The sequence below is a fragment of the Salmo trutta genome, chromosome 29 (assembly GCF_901001165.1).
Source record: "Salmo trutta chromosome 29, fSalTru1.1, whole genome shotgun sequence".
In the NCBI taxonomy this organism is placed as follows: Eukaryota; Metazoa; Chordata; class Actinopteri; order Salmoniformes; family Salmonidae; genus Salmo; species Salmo trutta.
The window spans coordinates 34058837-34079121 of NC_042985.1; the positions used below are offsets into that span (position 1 = coordinate 34058837).

At 43.2% G+C, this 20285-nt stretch overlaps 1 protein-coding gene and 1 long non-coding RNA gene across 6 annotated transcripts in view; one reads left to right on the top strand and one right to left on the bottom strand.

Moving 5' to 3' along the window:
- Positions 1 to 20285, top strand: part of znf536 (zinc finger protein 536) — a 183489-nt gene that overhangs the window by 96083 nt on the left and 67121 nt on the right. The gene's annotated exons all lie outside the window — the stretch shown is intronic.
- LOC115167452 (uncharacterized) lies at positions 14380 to 19071 on the bottom strand. The gene is made up of 2 exons (XR_003870488.1): positions 18932 to 19071; positions 14380 to 14489 (listed from the first exon to the last, which is right to left on the bottom strand). It is a non-coding gene; the product is annotated as an uncharacterized LOC115167452 (long non-coding RNA).

Genomic DNA, 20285 nt, shown 5'->3' on the forward strand with positions numbered 1-20285 from the left:
AGAGGCTGCTGGCTACATACAGAGAGGCTGCTGCCTACATACAGACTTGAAATCATTGGCCACTCATTGGCCACAAATGGACCATTAGTCACTTTAATAATGCCACTTTAAGGATGTTGACATATCTTGCACTACTCATCCCATATATATATACTGTATTTTATACTGTCTATTGCATCTCGTCTATGCCGGTCGGTCATGGCCCATCCATGTATTTATATGTACATATTCTTATTCCATCCCTTTACTTAGATTTGTGTGTATTAGGTAGTTGTTGTGGAATTGTTAGATTACTTGTTAGATATTGCTGCACTGTCGGGAACTAGAAGCACAACATCTGCTGACCATGTGTATGTGACCAATAACATTTGATTTGATTTGATGAAGCTGGTTGAGAGAATTTCAAGAGTGTGCAAAGCTGTCATCAAGGCAAAGGGTGGCTACTTTGAAGAGTCTGAAATATAAAATATATTTGTTTAACACTTTCTTGGTTACTACAGGATTCCATATGTGTTATTTCATAGTTTTGATGTAGAAAATAGTACAAATAAAGAAAAACCCCTTGAATGAGTAGGTGTGTCCAAACTTTTAACTGGTATTCTATATATATATATATATATATGGAATTTGGAATTTTTATTGTTGGACATAAAAGACTGTACAAACACCAGGAAATCAGCTCCAAGTGATTTTAATTTAAGAAATCTGGTCCCAAGTATTCCCACACATAATAGAGAGACACGTGATCGTATACAGATGTTAGCAATGTTAGAAATGATTATATGTTTTAGTCAAAATTTGTCTGTTTGGGCTTCTTGCAGACAATTTGCAGTCTACAAATTATTAGTATTTATGTTCCGGCACCCCGACCATCCGCTCCGGAAAAGAATTGTCCCGCGGCTGAATCGAGTTGATGATCCCTGACGTACCGTATGCAAACCTTCACATTGGGGTTTGTGGATTCATATCTTCTGGAGTTATTAGCAGGAATAATACTTGTTATATTGCATGACAGCAGACAGTGATTGATCAAGACTGAATGATGTAAATCAGGAGTGGAAGGGACTGTGACATCCCCAGTGAAGTACATGCAGCCCTACTTTCTCTTATAAAACACTGTCCTCTTTCTCCTGAGTCAGAACACGGTATTACTGTAATTGGCCAGTAGTCATTGACACTGTACATACAGTGGTATCGTGGTCACATATCATAAATCATTCAATACCCTGCTGTTTTTCATGAGTTAGCGTTGGAGAAAATACGGTTTTCCTTCATATTACACAAAGCATCCTGATACCTGCATCTTAACATCCAAAGGAGTCCTTTTTAAAAATGATTAAAGGTTCTTTGACTCAAAGTACAACAAACTATGGAAGAGAAACAAGCTCTCTCACTTTTGTACTTGCCAGCTGCACATTTTAATGTGCCCCCAGTAGCATCTTTACCCCCCCCCCCCCCGTCACCCGTCACCCCCTGGCACCCTTTCCCTCTCGCACCTTTCCATATTCTACTGTATATGTCTAATCCCCCCTCGCCTACCTGTAGAAAGTTTGCATTAGTTGAGCGAGCGGCATCAAAGCGTTGCTCTCAGCTTGCAGCTGCCAAGCTCCCCGTCCCCAGTCAGCAGGCATCCAGCTGTCAGGCTCAGAGAAGAGGAAGAGAGGGTGGAAATCTCTCACCAGCCATATGGTACCGAGTTCTGCCGGAGCCTCGCCGCTCCGTGGGCAAATGGCAAACTCATATATCTCATCAACACTCTTAATATCCAGGGCTGAGATGGAGAATATTTACATTTTCACAACCAATACTAGATAGTAGGTGACATGTGGTACAATGTTGATGTGACCTGCCCGCTCTGATGTGAGTGTGACTATTAGTATTGATAGGAGTAGGTATTACCAAGCATTATGTGTTTGATTAATTAGCATTCAAACTCCCTTGATAGCTCTCCCTAGATCAGTAACATGTTTCACTTTATAGAACCCCTTCTGGAAGGCCCAGGCAGTGAGATTTGAGCGGGCCTAACCCCAGAGACATTGGGCTTTCTCATTTTTCTGTTAGCAGGATGCTACGCCTCCTCTGTTAATCCTTAAAGGCCTGTGCATCCAGGATCTCCTGCTGCAGTGTAAGTAACGCCTTATGGCACCGAAAGCCCCAGCGAATCGCAGGGAATGTTGGCGGTATTAGCGTTACATTACCGCATAAAGCTCAAAAACACTGTCACCCTCAGTGGTGATGAATCCCCCTCTATTCTTTTGCAAACACCATTACATTGCCCTGAGTGGAAATTACACAATCTAATTGGGGGAGAGAGAGAGCTATAGAGAGAGAGAGCTATAGAGAGAGAGAGCTATAGAGAGAGAGCTATAGAGAGAGAGAGAGAGCTATAGAGAGAGAGAGAGAGCTATAGAGACAGAGAGCTATAGAGAGAGAGCTATAGAGAGAGAGAGAGAGCTATAGAGAGAGCTATAGAGAGAGAGAGAGAGCTATAGAGAGAGAGAGAGCTATAGTGAGAGATATAGCTATACAGAGAGAGAGCTAGAGAGAGAGAGAGCTATAGAGAGAGAGAGAGCTATATAGAGAGATAGCTATATGTGTAGAGATATAGCTATAGAGAGAGAAAGGGATAAAGGGAGAGAGATAAAGAATGAGAGATAAAGAAGGAGAGAGAGAGAGAGCTAGAGAGGGAATGATAAAGAGAGAGAGATAAAGAGATTGCAAGATAAAGAGAGAGTGATAGATAGAGAGAGAGAGATAAAGAAAGAGAGAGAGAGAGAGAGAGAGAGAGAGCACGACAGAGAGAAAGAGAGAGAGCTAGAGAGGGGGAGCTATAGAGAGAGATAATGTGTCTGCTATGTGAGAAATAGAGAGATCAGGAGAAAAAGAGGGAAAGAAGTGAGAAAACAAATCTTTTCTCAACCCAACCTGAAGCAGTCGCCATTACAAGCGAGGATAGAGGAGATTGATATGGCGGCTGCAGTGTTTTGGAGGGACGGTAACGTTAATGGCCCCACTGGGTTTTTAATGAGTGTTGTGCCCCAAACAAAATGAGCTAATTAGTGTTATCATCCATATATCAGACTCTATACACACACATGCAACCACACACACACACACACACAGACAGATAGACAAAACCAATATGGTATGCTAAGAAGGCTGATAATGTTTCTTTGAGCCATCCTGGTGTACCTACATTTAAACCCATGATTTAAGTATTTTCGATCAGTTGTCTACCTTGCAGTAAGAATTAGGAAACAATATATATATATATATATATATATATATATATATATATATATATATATATATATAGTACCTTCGGAAAGTATTCAGACCCCTTGACTTTTTCCACATTTTGTCACGTTACAGCCTTATTCTAAAATGGATTAAATAAATAAAAACTCCTCATCAATCTACACACAAAGTGATAACATGTTTTTAGAAATATTTGCAAATTTATTAGAAATAAAAAACAAAAATACCTTATTTCCATAAGTATTCAGACCCTTTGCTATGAGACTCGAAATTGAGCTCAGGTGCATTCTGTTTCCATTGATCATCCTTGAGATCTTTCTACAACTTGATTGGAATCCATCTGTGGTAAATTCAATTGATTAGACATGATTTGGAAAGGCACACACCTGTCTATATAAGGTCCCACAGTTGACAGTGCATTTCAGAGCAAAAGCCAAGTGATGAGGTTGAAGGAATTGCCCGTAGAACTCCGAGACAGGATTGTGTCAAGCCACAGATCTAGGGAAGGGTACCAAAAAATGTCTGCAGCATTGAAGGACCCCAAGAACACAGTTGCCGCCATTATTCTTCAATGGAAGAAGTTTGGAACCATTAAGACTCTTCATAGAGCTGGCCGCCCAGCCAAACTGAGCAATCGGGGCAGAAGGGCCTTGGTCAGGGAGGTGACCAAGAACCCGATGATCACTCTGACAGAGCTCCAAAGTTCCTCTGTGGAGATGGGAGAAACTTCCAGAAGGACAACCATCTCTGCAGCACTCCACCAATCAGGCCTTTATGGTAGAGTGGCCAGACGGAAGTAAAAGGCACATGACAGCTCACTTTGTGTTTGCCAAAAGGCACCTAAAGGTCTCTTAGACCACGAGAACAAGATTCTCTGGCCTGGATGCCAAGTGTCACATCTGGAGGAAACCTGGCGCTATCCCTACGGTGAAGCATGGGGGTGGCGGCATCATGCTGTGGGGATGTTGTTCAGCGGCAGGGACTGGGAGACTAGTCAGGATTGATGGAAAGATGAACGGAGCAAAGTATCGAGAGATCCTTGATGAAAACCTGCTCCAGAGTGCTCAGGACCTCAGACTGGGGCAAAGGTTCTCCTTCCAACAAGACAACGACCCTAAGCACACAGCCAAGACAACGCAGGAGTGGCTTTTGGACAAGTCTCTGAATGTCCTTGAGTGGCCCAGCCAGAGCCCGGACTTGAACCCGATCGAACATCTCTTGAGAAACCCGAAAATAGCTGTGCAGCAACACTCTCCATCCAACCTGACAGAGCTTGAGAGGATCTGCAGAGAAGAATGGAAGAAACTCCCCAAATACAGGTGTGTCCTAAGCTGGTAGCGCCTTACTCAAGAAGTCCGTTTTTTATTTGCAAAAAAAATGTTTTTGTTTTGTCATTATGGGGTATTGTGTGTACTGTAGATTGATGAGAGAGAAAAAATGATTTAATCAATTTTAGAATAAGTCTGTAATGTAATAAAATGTGGAAAAAGTCAAGGGGTCTGAATACTTTCCGAATGCACTGTATATGTACTGTGTATATATATATATATATATATATATTTCTGTTGTGCTGGTATCATCAGCCACAATGTTCTCCTTCTATATCAGTCATACTGGAAAATACAACAGTTGCTTCATTTCCCAGTGTATGTGGATGGACTATAGATATATCTATCTTGAGTTGTTTTATCCATTTGTCATAGTGCTTTTTCCTCTGAAGCCCGTGAAGCCGTGCCCTGTTTGTGAGCGGAGCGATTATGTCCACAGGTTTATAAGCAGGATAACAATGCCACGAGCAACGTCGGGGAAACTAAAGGGTCCTCCGATTTCCTGGCATCTGGACTCAATCCCTGTTACCTGCGTGTAAGCCTGTGTTTGTCCCGCCACTGCTTCTCGTTGACCACGTAGACTGACCCCCACTTTATTTTTCTGGCACTAAGCCTATTATAAAATCAATAAACAATCGTCTTTTTTTTTGTTGGTCTTTTAAATCGTCTTTTTTCTCCTCTGTATATCCTCTGCGATGGAGGGAAACGGGTGGCGCACACAGCGGACGCAAAAAGCTCTGTAAACCCGTTGGTTTCTCTTCTCCTGCCTGCCAGAGCAGACTCAATTGAGTCTTTAACCAACTGCCTCCCCACCCCCTCCATGTCAGAATCATTATCCAATTGCGTCTATTCTACCAGTGAGCATATGTGACCCTAGGATGACCCGAGGAGCCATCGTTTTCACTTAAAACAATCATGGGGAAAACCTCTCTTATGACAGACGCTATCAGAGGAATAGCTCTTTACCCGAAAGGGACATTCTGTACAGGGGGAAATGATTTCCAGACTTCCCCTGTATAATCTGATATTGATGAACAGATTATGTATTTTATTGGAAAGTTTAGAACTTTGGACAAATCACCAAATATTTACTATTGATACTTTCTTAGTAGCTATTCACTAAGTTTACAGCCGCTAATAGGCTGCTTACAGTAGTTTAGCATTCCACCCGCATGTTACAGATTGGTGTTTGATGCCTATGGCATGATGGACATTTTTAATTGTCACTTTCTGAAAATGTAATAATCCTCTTGATAAAAATCAACAAACACTGACTTTGACAACTGATTTTTAAATTGAGCATAAGAGTAAAGCAGCATTCCCAGATTTTGATTCTCACTGTCAGTTTAAACTAATGTGTCAAACACAGCGGTAGCGATGTCAATGTAAACCAATTTCATTCCACCAGCTTGAAAGAAGAATTTTGAAATGAAAATGTCTGTAACAAGTCTACGTCATTTTTTCCCCCACCATTTATTTCATGTCTCCCTTGTTTTTTTAGTTTTTTTTTAGGTTTTCTTGGGAGTGTTCATAATTATGGGTAATCATAAACAACTTAGGAGTTACTAATGAGACTGTGTTGTACTGTATGTTGGGTTCGTATGGGCCCTCTCCACAGCCGTACCAGTGTGGGCAGAATAAACAGCTCTCGGTTCTGTGTTAGGTGTTCCTTTTTGCCAATTTGATCTTGTGCCTTTACAGTAGATTCATTTCCCCCTTACCATACTGTGAATTAGATACAGAAACAGATTTCTCCAAGCTGTTGAATCCTCTGCTGTGGGTTCCCACTAGCCTCCAGATTGGCTGCCTCTCTTCACTGAAGCCCTGATAGGTTATCCTAATTGGGAAGGCTCTGACCAGCAGGCCCTTGCCCAAACGGTCCCCTGGACTGCGTTATGGGCCCCAGGGACCAGGGAGGGACACACAGGGGCCGCTCACAGGGAGCTCCACCGTGACACTGAGTGGGCCGCTGGCTCCAGCCCTGGGAGAGGCAGGATGGTACAGGCATGTGTTTCATCTCTCCCATCCAAAGCAGACGGAGGATTGTATCGTTGTCATTAATGTGTCACGCAACCCTGCTCAGTGTCTGCACTGTCAGAGCCTGCCTTAGCGACAATTACCGTGGAAACCAGCTTTTGATCTTCCTGGTTCGAAAGGTCTGCGTCGTGATTGGCGGCTGTTTTATTTTCCTCTCCTCCGCTCCGTCTCTATCTCCGTCTCCTTTGCCCTCCCTCTATTCCTTTTGGAGCATGCTCAGTTTGTGTCCTCTATTGGATACGGGTGTAGAGTGCTCATATTATGGCGTTAGGCAATAAATGCTTCTTACCTTAGTTTAGATATTAGTTCCTGGGTAAGCAGTGACAACCCCTGGACAGGTCACCTCCTCAAGCCTTATTTACCTGGCCTCTGCCACTGTGTCGTACAGCTCTGGAATCACAGAGAGAAAAGCACTCCTCTTGCTCTCTGTTTCTGTCCTTTTTCTCACTCCTGTTCCCTTATTTCCACTGGGAGGAACGTTGACCTCATTTGTGAGGACAATAACCCCCTTGACTTTGGGGATTAAGACACGAAACCTTTGTGGATTAATTAGGTTTGAAGCTGAATTCATTTTGTCGCTATGGAATGCAACACAAAAAAAAGAAAGGAAAAAAATGTCAAGTGTGTGTGAGCTCTAGGTTGTGTTGTGTTGTGTTTTTACTGTTTGCCCAGGTGGATAGTAGTTTGACAATCTTACCGGCAATAGGCTACAGTGGGTTGGAGCTGGAATCAATGCAGTCGACTCTCTAGAGCTCCACTTTGGCTTGTCACACATAACGAGCAGGAAGTAGCAGCTCTGACAATGCCGCAGGAGTCATATTGTCTCAGTTGTCTTGGTAACAAAGCAAAGTGTTTGTTTGTCTAAGATCTAGCACGATTGCAATTGAGATGGTTAACACCTATTGTTTTTTCTTAAGAGCATATGTTGCTTGAGATTAACTTTCACGTGAAAAGAGCTGTTAGCCATGTTTGTTTACAAAATACCAAAGGTGTTTAACTCACTGAAGATGAAACAACATAAGCTCAGAACATTGCGTTTTTTCCTCTCTCTGTATATATTGAAACTGTGGGGGTTATTAAAGTCACACCTTTATGACTTGGTAGACCAAGGTGAATATACATTGTGTCAGCTCCCATAGTTCCCACACTGTTATTCTGCCTATATCTCCTGTGACGCTAGTCCCAGTAAATGCAGAGCCAGTGATATTGCCTAAGTTGAGTGCCCTCGCCGTTCCAGGCCTGGTTTATACTAAAGGAATGATCTGATCCTTATTCAAACTCCCAGTGCAGTGCTACGGCATTGTATTGTATTGATTACGTGACCTGATGCATTAGCTCACCAGAGGCACGGGATCAGGCTCTGTCTCAAAGTTTCCTCCGACTCTCAGCGGGATGGAGCTCTGCTCTGAACATCAGGCCTCGACCCTGTCTGAAGTGAGCTGCTCTGGAGACAGAACACAGGTTTAACCAGGGCTTTTTGGGGAAGCTCAACCCTCCCCTGTGTTCCTCCACCCCCCTCCTTAAGACGTGGGGCTAAGTCGTGACTGAACCCCTCGTGGCGACGGATCGGCCAAATGCCACCTCTCCTGGCGTGGGTTGCAGGTGAGGTGTAATCGTGCCGGTGCAGTGCTCCTGTGGCCAGAATCAGGTATTTGCTATTAGACACAGAGATGAGGATTCGGAGGAGGACATGAAATCGCTTTTGGTCCCACACTCTCTGGGTCTTTGAGCCCCGGCCTCACATTTCATACCTTTCATGCTGGTCCTCAACAACACAGGATCAGCCTTTTGTCTTGTTTCTTTCATCTCTCGGGGAGAAAAAAACAAAAAAAAGGACCATCCATCTGAAAGTTTGGAGAGAAAAGTTTAGAGGACATTTCTGGATTATGTTCAGGAGACACAAGCTGCTCACAGTATGAACATGGCACCCATTCAACGAGATCTATTTCCATAAAGATGATATTTACATCACCGGAGTCAATTCACAGTTATTGTTGGATTGAAGTTGACTTACCATAAGAAGTCCAGTCGAGTTAATCTTCACCATAAACCAACTGGAAACAACCTCCCATTTCCAGGTGACCTAATAACCGGCAATGCAGCCATCAGATAATGACCGCCCATCTCGTTCAGCATTTCAAAGCTACGTATCTGTCCTGCAGAGTTGACAAGTGCAGAGTTCTCCTTTGCCTCCCGCCTGTTTCATTATCCCACGGTCTCTACTGCTCACCGTAGCGGTAAGCCTAACATCTGATGGCTCTCTGAAATATCCAACGTGTTGGACAGGTGAGGTGCTGTAGCGAGCGACACTTTTGAGATGCGTGTTGGCACCCTGTCGCCGTTCTGCAGTGTGCGTCCGCACAGATCACAGTGCGTCTATGAAGGTAACAGCCCATCATTTGAATTACGACTGGTTTCGCCCGCTTTAGCTACAATTAAAGGCTCAAATCTTAGCTGTTTCAGAGGAAGTACTGTCTCCCCTCACTGTTTATATCAAATCATGTCGCGATGTTATGCATTGGGATTTCAATGGTACACGTGTCTACTGTCAGACTGAGACAAACGGATACTTGGTTCAGAGACCATAGATATTCCTTACCCAGTATCCCCACATACACCTTACTAAATGAAGTAGCAGCCATTGATTGCATTGTAAAATCACTCCCTCATTGTGGAGATGTTTTCTCTTTAACTGCATGCTGCGTGGGCTCTTGGAGGGGCTTTGCCTCAACAGACGGGCTCCCACTGCAGTGTGGGGCCAGGTCCAGACATTTTGATGCTTTTTGGGGTGCATCTCCGTCTCTCTGGAAACGAGCTCACAAGAACACACCATATTTTCCAGCATGGTGTTGGTGAGGCATCTAGCTGCTATCTCAATCAGTGTGTTTTTTGTACTGTGGCCTGCTGCCTGACGGAAATAGCCCGTAGATTGTGTTAGACCGTTGCCAGTGTCTAATTCTCTATGTAGCTATTTATCTCCTGTATTTATCACAGTCTGTTTATCTGACTTTAACAGACTGCCAATGGAGATTACCCAAATCTGCAAATGAACTCCAAAATGAATCCAGCCTAAATCGCTAAAAAACTACATTTTCTTTAGATTAACATGTCTGTTCCCTGTTTTGACTGTTTCCTCATACATTGTAATATAAAAACATGTTTCCTACTGTATATACCACAGTAGTAATTAATATTATACCATCTACTTTTTTCATTAACTATAAATTGACTTATTTTGTCTCGCATGCACTTGACGTATGGGTAAATTGTATGATAAAAACCGGTGGAGGCTGCTGAGGGGAGGACGGCTCATAATGATGGCTGGAACGGAACAAATGGAATGGCATCAAACACATGGAAACCATGTGTTTGATACCGTTCCACCGATTCCGCTCCAGCCATTACCACGAGCCCGTCCTCCCCAATGAAGGTTCCACCAACCTCCGGTGACAAAAACATGTCTCTACTGCGTACACCACAGTAGGAATTCATACCATGCCATGGGCTTTCTTCATTAACTAGAAGTTGACTTCTTTTGACTCGCCCGCGCTTGACATATGGGTACGTGTATCAGACCAACACAATAAAGGTAATATTAGGTGGTAGCTGTTAGATACATGTTTTGGGAACATTGTGAGATCTGTGGTTTTAGGTCTTAAGGCCATACTGTATGAACATAAAAAACGCGATGGATTTCCATAGCCATTACTTATGACTGAGTTGACCTATTCCTGTGGGAATCAGCCACGTCTTCACGGGCCATCGTCTGTAGCTGTCACGCAATCAATCTACAACCACCCTCGCACTCCCCTCCCCACCCCTCTGAATAAAAGCCACATAACAGCGATCGATGGATCCCTCCTAATCGTGTTAGATGTATTGTTTTCAAATACCAACGCCCAGCTGGTGAATCCTGTTTTGTCTCTGTTTTAGAGATCAGGCCTCTTTTACCTTCCCCTCTCTCCATCTCTCCGTCCGTCCCTCTCTCTCTCTCAATTTGTTTCTTTTCAAAGCTCGGGGAATTGGCCCAAATCCTAGGTATCACATATCTGACCATATTTCAAGCCGAAATGAAGCATGTTAAAACCTTTTTCCCTTTAAAGGTCAGACATTAGTGCTGGTTAAAATGGATCTGTGGATTTATGAATTTAGCCCTGTGTTGGAGCTCCTTTGTAATGGAAGATTCAGCGGGGAAGCTTAACATTGCATTGTTTTGCTTTGACAACGCAGCCACGAGAGCCACTGCAGCTGTTCCCCCCCCCCGCTCACAATGGCAGATTAATTAACACAATCATGTGCTTCTGGCTCCGGCTCAACATGCAGGTCTGCTCTGGGATAGATAGGTAAATCCTATACATGTGTTTCCAGACAGAGAATATTCTTATGTTGGGTTTCATAACTAGATATATTTGGTTTGTGACTGGTCATCTCCAAAATCCCAAGCAAGGGGCCTAACTAATTGGACTGAAGTATATCTGGGAAGTGTTTTGTAGTTCAGAGAAGCACTTCCTCATTCCTTCTCGGGGCTGCCACGGCCATTAGGCGGCTGTTCTAATTAACATTCCGTAGGCCAACCCGTCTCCCTTTCTTAGTTAGTTCCCTGACATTTTAAACTGTCTATTATTCCGCCCGGCTTTCAGGTGCAATGCTGTGTAAATGGCAAGTCAAAAAATTATGTATCTTTTTTTCATACAGTTATCCATCAAGGACCGGTGAGGATCAGTCCTAGTGCTTAAATCATTACGGAATGCTGTGATCTTTCCCGATTGATCATATCACTTACACCCACTGTCATGCTTTTACCGTACTTCATCTTATTTCCTCTTCTTCGTTTCTCTCTACGCCTTGTTTGGTGTTAACATGACCGCAGTTTTTCAATATTTTAACCTTGCCTCATCCTCTCTGTTTATATAATATTCACTTAACAGTCAAGAGTAAGGGAAGGAAGAAATTAGGGCGGGTGCGACGGCAACAAAAACACTGAGGCAATTATGTTTCTTTCAGCCCAAGCGTTCTCACGTTAATGAAATCCCTTATCGTTTTAGGGAGGATGGGAAGGTAGGACAGGTGCAAGAAATGGTGTTCATTTATCTTTTTCCAGAAAAGAAAAGAAAAAAGAGAATGTGGAGGTAAAGGCAACAAGTGTGGAGAGAGTTTCTCCTTCACATTTTGTTACCATTGGATAGTTTAAAGCAACTCTATTTTTGCTGTTTTGTTCTGGGGATTTTGACCAGACTGTATGTGTGTGCCTATGTGCATATGAGAGAGAGAGAAATAGAGAGAGAGAGAGAAAGGGCGGGAGGGGGGGGTGAGAGTAAGAGAGGAGGTGAGAGATTGGGAGGAGGTTGTATCACAAATTTGTGTCTGTTTAAAGGGTAAGACGACACTCCTGTGGCTAACATTTGAAGTATTTACCTCATCACAAGATGTCTGCCCTTTCCCCCTGTGCAGCTCACATGCAGATTAGAGCGGTAGTGGAGGTAGCAGTGGAGACCGCTTTGATGACGCTAATGCCGAGTGAGATCCTGGCTCCCTTTAAAGGAAGCTATCTGATTGGAAACAGATCTGGGACGCTGGGAGGTTGGCCCTGGCTCGTTTGATTTAATGACCCATTTCCTCGGCTCGTGCCACAAGCAGTTAACGGCAGTCAAGGTGCCCAGAGGTTCGCCGTCATGGGAGTGTACCATCATCCAGGCCCAGAATGAGGAGAGAGAGAGCGAGAGAGCGAGAGAGAGAGAGAGAGTGAGTTTAGGACTGTATACATTTTGGGGCGGCAGGTAGCCTAGTGGTTAGAGTGTTGGGCCAGTGACCGGAAGAAATCTGTCGTTCTGCCCCTGAACAAGGCAGTTAACCCACTGTTCCTAGGCCGTCATTGTAAATAAGAATTAGAAGAACTAACTTGCCTAGTTAAATAAAGGTTTAATTTAAAAAATACATATTGAAGCAACCAGGCAACCAATCAGAGCTTATGTCTGTAGTTCAGCCAGCCGGTGGTGACAGGTACAAGTTGAAGGCCCAGGGAGTCGCCGTGGTTTCCATATATCCAGCCATATACTCTGCTTCAGAAGTGTTAACCACTCTTTCAATGCAGACAGTCATGGGACATGGTGTTTCATTCTGTCTGTTAGCTTCCTACTGTACAGTATGCCTCGTTTTCATTGGTCATCAGAGCAATCATAGTCAAAGTTCAGTATTACTTTGTGTCTAATTTGTTATCCCATGAGTAGCGTTGACAACACATTTGAAGTGATAGTGTTCCCTGTTTAGAACCCACCAGAGAGAGAGAGAGAGAGAGAGAGAGAGAGAGAGAGAGAGAGAGAGAGAGACCTTACTCTGTGTACATGCTCGACCTTCTAGTCAAGAGCACTCCAGGCCTGAGTAGTGGCCTAATGGAGCCAGTCAACTTTGAAAACCAAACTTGAGCACGCTTAGACATATCAAGCTAATGATCAATTATTAATATTCACAATCCTCGGCCTTGATGTCGCTGTATGGATATAGACGGCAAGCAATTATGTCATGGTCTTTGGGTTTTGTCTATCCCTGCCCGACCGCCTGCTTCCTGTATGTAGAGGTTTATAAATATATAACAGATAGTTCTTAGCGAGAGGAGTTATACACTCTTATTGCAGATATACAGATGCAGATTAATTTGTAATTAGTCTTGAAATGTTGAGCCTCTGTAGATAAAGGATTCAAACTTCCATTCTCCATTCCATAAATGCTGATCACTTAAAAAGAACAAATGCTCTGAGCTTGATAAAAATAGCTTAAGCTTGAATTATTTGTTTGGACACATATGTTTGAATGCCCTAGCAACACTAAGCGGGAGTAAATGAGTTTTAGAATAAACTGTTATTGTTTGCGTGTAAAAAACGGTTCAGTGCATTAGATCAGTATAAGAGAATCCTAGTGTCTGGTTAAATGTCTGTTTGTTGGTACAACGCTAAGAGGGAGGCAGGGAGAGAAAGTTTCCACCCCGTCTCTGTTTTAACAATGTGACTTCATTTTCAACGTCCAACCATGGTGTAGCGTTTCTTTCAGGCTTTTAGGTCCACGTTCCTTTTCTCCAAATGTCAGATACCTCTCCGTAGAAGAAAACAATGACGAATGGAATGAAGACATATGGGTTTTTTTTTTTTGGGGGGGGGGGGGGGGGTGAAAATACCAGAATAGTTTTTAGTCGTATAAGGCAGGGGGAGTCTATTAATAGTTGAGTCATCAGCGCTGCTGCAATGCTCTGAAATGGCAAATTGTGAGATCCCCAATGGTGATTATTACTCTCTGTCAATGACCTTCATAACAGATGAACATTCCGCCAGTGGAACAGAGCGTGCTCTTCAATAGGGGGTATGTGTGAGGCGTGGCATTGCCTGTGTAAACTGGGTGGACTGGGTGCTATGGGACGAGTAGAGAAGGGGAGAGGACGGCCTGGGATTTGGCTCTGAGACACCGCAGACTGAAGGAGGGAGGCAGGTTTTTATTTATTTAATACATTGGCATGGATCTCCTTTTTTTTTGGTTTACAGCGGAAAGAAATCACATTTCAATTTGGTTCTTGCTTTATAATACAAGGCAATTATTAGTATTATCCTGATTAGTGGTGTCATTTTGACTGAGCTAGTTTAACCCTGAGGGACTGTTGGAGAGGAGGTAGAGCTGTGGGGAGGGCCACTGTTTTAATACCACTTTGCCAAAATCTGGCCTTTCTCTAATGTATTCTGATAGTATGGCTCACTCACGAGACACACCGGTGTTTGGAGCAGCAGTATAAATCTTTTTATTTCATTTTCCGAGACACTGGACAAGTTCATATAAGAGGAAAACGGGAAACGTCCTTGGTCTTCGGATTTACGGGCACCCTGACTGTGGAGAGAGGGAGAGAGAGAGGGAGAGAGAAAGGAGAGTGAAGAGAGAGAGAGAGGGATAGTTTCAGTACAATTCAGCACAGCTTGAATTGAAGCACAGCACACTGAAATGCACCTCTCCTCTGTGGCCTTGTTAAGTGTGTTCATCACCTTTATGATAATATATATCTTTAAGTGCACATTTATGTAATTGAGGTATTGATCAGTATACATTCTCCCCTTGATAATGACCATTTTATTATGGGTTCTTAATTAGACTGGGTTAATTTTAACCTAATGTTTGAATAGCGGTTAATGGTTGTGATGCTTATATAAAACTCTGATGTATATATATATATATATACAGTTGAAGTCGGAGGTTTACATACACTTAGGTTAGAGTCATTAAAACTCCACAAATTTCGTGTTAACAAACTATAGTTTTGGCAAGTTGGTTAGGACATCTACTTTGTGCATGACACAAGTAATTTTTCCAACAATTGTTTACAGACAGATTATTTCCCTTATGATTCACTGTATCACAATTCCAGTGGGTCAGAAGTTTACATACACTAAGTTGACTGTGCCTTTAAACAGCTTGGAAAATTCCAGAAAATTATGTCATGGCTTTAGAAGCTTTTGATAGGCTAATTGACATCATGTGAGTCAATTGGAGGTGTGCCTGTGGATGTATTTCAAGGCCTACCTTCGAACTCAGTGCCTCTTTGCTTGACATCATAGGAAAATCTAAACAAATCAGCCAAGACCTCAGAAAAATATTGTAGACCTCCACAAGTCTGGTTCATTCTTGGGAGCAATTTCCAAACTCCTGAAGGTACCACGTTCATCTGTACAAACAATAGTACGCAAGTATAAACACCATGGGACCACGCAACCGTCTTACCGCTCAGGAAGGAGACGCGTTCTGTCTCCTAGAGTTGAACGTACTTTGGTACGAGAAGGGCATATCAATCCCAGAACAACAGCAAATGACCTTGTGAAGATGGTACAAAAGTATCTATATCCACAGTATAACGAGTCCTATTTCGACATAACCTGAAAGGTCGCTCAGCAAGGAAGATGCCACTGTTCCAAAACGGCCATATAAAAGCCAGACTACAGTTTGCATCTGCATATGGGGACGAAGATTGTAATTTTTGGAGAAATGTCCTCTGGTCTGATGAAACAAAAATAGAACTGTTTGGCCATAATGACCATCGTTATGTTTGGAGGAAAAAGGGGGAGTCTTGCAAGCCGAAGAACACCATCCCAACCATGAAGCACAGGGGTGGCAGCATCATGTTGTGGGGGTGCTTTGCTGCAGGAGGGACTGGTGCACTTCACAAAACAGATGGCATCGTGAGGAAGGAAAATTATGTGGCTATATTGAAGCAACATCTCAAGACATCAGTCAGGAAGTTAAAGCTTGGTCACAAATGGGTCTTCCAAATGGACAATGACCCCAAGCATACTTTCAAAGTTGTGGCAAAATGGCTTAAGGACAACAAAGTCAAGGTATTGGAGTGGCCATCACAAAGCCCTGACCTCAATCCTATAGAAAATTTGTGGGCAGAACTGAAAAAGTGTGTGTGAGCAAGGAGGCCTACAAACCTGACTCAGTTACACCAGCTCTGTCAGGAGGAATGGGCCAAAATTCACCCAACTTGTTGTGGGAAGCTTGTGGAAGGCTACCCGAAACAATTGAGCCAAGTTAAACAGTTTAAAGGTAATGCTACCAAATATTAATTGAGTGTATGTAAACTTCTGACCCACTGGGAATGTGATGAAAGAAATAAAAGCTGAAATAATTCATTCTCTCAACTATTATTCTGACATTTCACATTCTTAAAATAAAGTGGTGATCCTAACTGACTTAAAACAGGGAATTTTACTAGGATTAAATGTCAGGAATTGTGAAAAACTGAGTTTAAATGTATTTGGCTAAGGTGTATGTAAACTTCCGACTTCAACTGTATATACAGTACACTATACAGTGCATTCGGAAAGTATTCAGAACCCATTACTATTTCCACGTTTTGTTACGTTACATCCTTATTCTAAAATGTATTAAATAGTTTTTTTCCCCCTCATCAATCAACACACAATACCCCATAATGATGAAGCAAAAAAAACGTTTTTGGGACATTTTTGCGAATGTATTCAAAATAAAAAAGTTCTATCACATTTGCATATGTATTCAGACCCTTTACTCAGTACTTTGCTGACGCACTTTTGGCAGTGATTACAGCCTTGTGTCTTCTTTGGTATGACTCTACAAGCTTGGCACACCTGTATTTAGGGAGTTTCTCACATTCTTCTCTGCAGATCCTCTAAAGCTCTGTCAGGTTGGATGGGTGCTCTGGCTCACTCAAGAACATTCAGAGACTTGTCCTGAAGTCACTCCTGCGTTGTCTTGGCTGTGTGCTTACGGTCGTTGTCCTGTTGGAAGGTGAACCTGAGGTCCTGTTGGAAGATGAACCTGAGGTCCTGGGCGCTCTGGAGCAGGTTTTCATCAAGGATCTCTCAGTACTTTCCTCCGTTCATCTTTCCCTCGATCCTGACTAGTCTCCTAATCCCTGTCCCTGAAAAACATCCCCACAGCATGAAACTGCCACCACCATGCATCATTGTAGGGATGGTTCCAGATTTCCTCCAGACGTGACACTTGGCATTCAAGCCAAAGAGTTCAATCTTGGTTTCTTCAGACCAAAGAATATTATTTTTCATGGTCTGAGAGACCTTTAGGTGCCTTTTGGCAAACTCCAAGTGGGCTGTCATCTGCTTTTTACTGAAGAGTGGCTTCCGTCTGGCCACTCTACCATAAAGGCCTGATTGGTTGAGTGCTGCAGAGATGGTTGTCCTTCTGGAAGGTTTTCCCATCTCCACAGAGGAACCTTAGGTGCTCTGTGCCTCGACACAATCCTGTCTCGGAGCTCTATGGACAATTCCTTCGTCCTCCTCGTAGCTTTGTTTTGGGACCTTATATAGACAGGTGTATGCCTTTCCAAATCATGTCCAATCAATTGAATTTACCACAGGTGGACTTGTAGAAACATCTCAAGGATGATCAATGATGCAGGATGCACCTGAGCTTAATTTCGAGTCTCATAGCAAAGAGTCTGTATACTTTAAATATGATATTTCTGTGTTTTATTTATAATGGTGGCGTTAAGCTCGCCGCCATTGGACTCTGGAGCAGTGGAAACACATTCTCTGGAGTGATGAATTACTCTTTACCTTATGGCAGTCCGGTGGATGAATCTGGGTTTGGCGGATGCCAGGAAAATACTACCTGCCCGAATGCATAGTGCCAACTGTAAAGCTTGGTGGAGGAGGAATAATGGTCTGGGGCTGTTTTTCATGCTTCTGGCTAGGCCCCTAAGTTCCAGTGAAGGGAAATATTAACGCTACAACATACAATGACATTCTAGACGATTCTGTGCTTCCATCTTTGTGGCAACAGTTTGGGGAAGGCCCTTTCCTGTTTCAGCTTGACTATGCCCCCATGCACAAAGCGAGGTCCATACAAAAAGGGCCTGCACAGAACCCTGACCTCAACCCCATTGAATGCTTTTGGGATGAATTGGAACGCTGACTGCAAGCCAGTCCAAATCGCCAAGCATCAGTGCCCGACCTCACTTATGCTCTTGCGGCTGAATGGAGGTAAGTCCCCGCAGCAATGTTCCAATATCTAGTGGAAAGCTTTCCCAGAAGAGTGAAGGCTGTTATAGCAGCAAAGGGATGACCAACTCCATATTAATGCCCATGATTTTGGAATGAGTGGTCATGTAGTGTCTGTGTTATATTATATATATATATATATATATATATATATATATATATATATATATATATATATATATATATATACTGTACATGGTGGTAGAGAGCCTTAAATGTGTATCTGTAACTCCAGTTTATGATTGCCCATTGTGCTTGTTGTTGATTTGGTGTGGTGGAAAATGAATAGGAAATCAATGATAGCAGAAGATGATTTTTTTTGCATCTTTAAAGGTACAGTGCGTGCATGCAGCGTTGTTACAGCGGACTGTGAAGACGTTATATGTTGTCTTCCTGGAACACGTGTTGTGTTACCAAGTGGTTTTGTTTTCCATGATTGTAGGATAACAATTGTTCACGTAGGACATGCTATATTTCCTTTATACAGAGACGTATGAGCTATCGACGCATCAGTACTGGATATGCTCTCTTATCTCCTGGCCTCTCTTCCTCTCTCACCTTATCGCCCTGCCCCCACCCTCCTCCCCCTCCTCCTGTTCATCCTCCTCCAGTCTGAATCCATAGAAAGCACAGTATCCCTGTGAAGACAGGACCTACTCAGCCTTCACTAATGATAACTACTCACTTCCTGCCAAACAGTGTGCATGATGAATATTTACCCTGATTAATACCCTTCCCCCAGACCCTCCTCCTGGCCATTGTGTCCTAAAAGACGCCCACCTCAATAAGTCCCTTTAGCCCAGTGAAATGTCCCTGTCCTCCCTTGCTCCCCTCGTGGGGATGGACAGACAGCGGCGTCCGGGTGGACGTCTCCGTCCCACTCCGACCCTCTGTCCTTCCGTCTCTCCCTGGAGCTGTGATCATCCTGCAGAATGATAACGTTAGTGAGACCCCAGTGCTTCTTTAGCTGTGACTGGGTCTTTTTTTTCAATGCTCTTTGAAGCCTGAAACAGACTTGAGAAGAGAAAACAAAGATGGGGCCCGTGCCAGGCAGAAACTTATGCCACCATTGCTGTTCCCCTATCTCGGCAGAGGCATAGCCTTTACAGAGGGAGAGATGCACCTTCTGTCACTGGTAGAGGAGGAGGCAGGGAGAGGGAGAGGGGGAGAGAAGGAGGGAGGGGAGAGCAGAAGGGATGTCCACTGTCGAATGCATCCTAAAACGCTAGCTTAGCCACCCTCCAAAATGATACCATGATATGAAACATTCTTTATGAATGAGATGAATGATTCCTTATGGAGCTCCACATTATTTTATGTGTTGTAGTTCAATAAGGCTGTACAGGTATGGTCTTTGGCATCGGGGAGTTCTGACTCCAGCTTCATTTCAGAGGAATAATCCATAAAATATGGAAATTAAACAGAAAATGTATTAAACATAATTTCCCCTACCTCTTCATCGATCAAAAATTGGGAACAAATAAGCGAATAAATGTGCTACAATACAATTTAGAAATGTCTCCTCTGCCTTCAGCAGACAGAAAAAGGCTCATCTTTCCTCTTCTTTTTTTTATAAGACCAATTTTAGTGAGACCAGTGCTAATAAATATAAATGTTTGTGATTAGCATCTCTGCGGCACAGGTGCATGTTTGTTGCAAGGGGAGGCATGTTCATTAATTTTCAGCGATGATAAGTACAGTGCGCCATAAACACAGAGTCCAAAACCCAGCTCCCTGATAAATGAATGCACAGATTGTTAATGTACCATTGTATGGCTCAGCCTCGGGGAGCTTAAAAAAAAAACAAAAAAAACTCCTGCCAAATCGGAGCTAGCTTGAGGTGGGGCTTCCCTTTCAAGGTCCAGATTACACACGATGGAGCTTTAAATTGCATTATTTTCCCCTTACACATAGGGTCCGGGATTATATAGACAACGCATCCCCCACTGGGCTGCACTACCATGTGCTCTGTAATTAGATTTTTTTTCAGACTGGTATTTACTGTTGATGCAGGTACTGGTACTAGTACACTGCTGGTCTGTGAGGAGAGACCAGGCTGAGAGCAGCATTTGGTGTTGAAGTGTCTATTTGGCCTTGTGTGCCGTACCCTAGAATGAAGCTGTTCAAAAAAATT